This window comes from Arachis hypogaea, chromosome 20 (genome assembly GCF_003086295.3).
Source record: "Arachis hypogaea cultivar Tifrunner chromosome 20, arahy.Tifrunner.gnm2.J5K5, whole genome shotgun sequence".
Taxonomy (NCBI): domain Eukaryota; kingdom Viridiplantae; phylum Streptophyta; class Magnoliopsida; order Fabales; family Fabaceae; genus Arachis; species Arachis hypogaea.
The window spans coordinates 40,259,339-40,261,196 of NC_092055.1; the positions used below are offsets into that span (position 1 = coordinate 40,259,339).

General features: G+C 40.0%; 1 non-coding gene across 1 annotated transcript; it reads left to right on the plus strand.

Moving 5' to 3' along the window:
* Positions 1 to 208: 208 nt before the first annotated feature.
* Positions 209 to 312, plus strand: LOC112788392 (small nucleolar RNA R71). The gene has a single exon (XR_003195757.1). It is a non-coding gene; the product is annotated as a small nucleolar RNA R71 (small nucleolar RNA).
* The last annotated feature ends 1,546 nt before the right edge of the window (positions 313 to 1,858 follow it).

Below are 1,858 nucleotides of genomic sequence, written 5' to 3' on the forward strand. Positions count from 1 at the left end.
CTACATTGTTTAGCTCCATCACTCCGCTTGTTTCCCTCTTTCGGAAGCATAGAAGTAGTCGTTTTCTGCTACTATTTCAATAACATCTATGGCTTCCTCAATGGTATTCTTCTTGTTCAAGGATCCTCCAGATGAATGGTCTACTGCCTTCTTTGACTCATAAGAGAGCCCTTCATAGAAAATGTGCAGCTGGACCCATTCATTGAACATGTCAGGTGGACACCTCCTTGTTAAGTCTTTGAACCTCTCCCATGCTTCATACAGAGTCTCACCATCTTGTTGCCTAAAGGTTTGAACCTCAGCTCTCAGCCTATTGATTCGTTGAGGAGGGTAGAATCTTGCTAAGAATTTGTTCACCACATCCTCCCAAGTTGTCAAGCTCTCCCTTGGGAAGGATTCCAGCCACTTGGCTGCCTTATCTCTGAGTGAGAAGGGAAATAAGAGCAGTCTATAGGCGTCAGGATGAACACCATTAGATTTTACTGTGTCACATATTCTCAGGAAGGTGGTCAAATGTTGATTGGGGTCTTCTTGAACACCTCCTCCAAACGAACAGTTGTTCTGAACAAGGGTGATGAGCTGTGGTTTAAGTTCAAAGTTGTTGGCATGGATTATTGGCTTTTGGATGCTACTTCCACAATTGCCTGGGTTTGGATTAATGTAATAGCCCAAAACTCTTCTATCCTCCCCAGCATGATTTGCTCCACCTCCTCTGCCATGGTTGTGAGTCTCTTCTTCATGATGATTTTCCATGTTTTCTTCCATGTTTGGTTCAAAGTATTCCTCAAACTGTTCCTCCTCTTCTTCAGCACCAACTACTCATTTTTCTTTTGCCTCCCTCCTTAGTCTAAGGAAGGTTCTCTCCGGTTCAGAATCAAAGGAAGTTGAAGCCTCGCTTCTTCTCCCTGTCATACAACCAACAAGTACAAGTAGAGAAAATAGGTGCAGACAGTATTTGTGTCAGAATTGCTGTTAGTTGTGGGTGATGCAATATATCAAACAGTTAGTGGGTTAGCAAACAGAATTGAAAATAACAAAGAAAAAACAAAAGAGTAGAGGGAAAAGGGAAGAAGTATAACTAAAACAAAAAGTAAATCACTCAAACAGAAAATGAAATTCACAAAATAAAATGCTCAATCTAGTGATCTTCCAATCTAATCATTGTTGATGCACAATCAATCCCCGGCAACGGCGCCATAAACTTGATGCACGAAAAACTTGTCTCTCAACAAATCTCCCTTCGGCAAGTGTACCGAAGTTGTCGTCAAGTAAAAACTCACAATTGAGTGAGGTCGAACCCCACAGGGATTGATTGGTCAAGCAACTTTAATTAGAAGAATGTTCTAGTTGAGCGAATCCAGGATTTGGGTTGAGAGTTGCAGAAAATAAAATGGCGGGAATGTAAATAACAGAAAAGTAAATGCTAGAATTAAAGGACTGGAAGTAAATGACTGAAAATAAATTGTAGAATTGTAAATGGGAATGGGGGATTTGCTCATAAAAGTAAATGGCAGAAATTAAAGAGAATGGGTAAGATCAGAGATGGGGAGTTCATTGGGCTTAGGAGATGTTGCAATTCTCTGGATCAAGTTCATTTTCATCTCTTTCTCAATCAATGCACTCATTAATCTCCTTGGCAATCTTAAGTGATTGAATTACAATTTCTTGCAATTCAATCTCTCAAATCTTGATCAATAGCCAATTCCTTGGTCAATTGCTCATGAGAAGAGATGAAGTATGGTCACTTATTATACCACATGCATTTCCCAAATCAAGTATTGAGAGGGTTATAGTCACATACCCATCCAAACCCAATTTGGTCCAGCATGAGAAAGCATTTCTAGCTTGATCTCTTCAT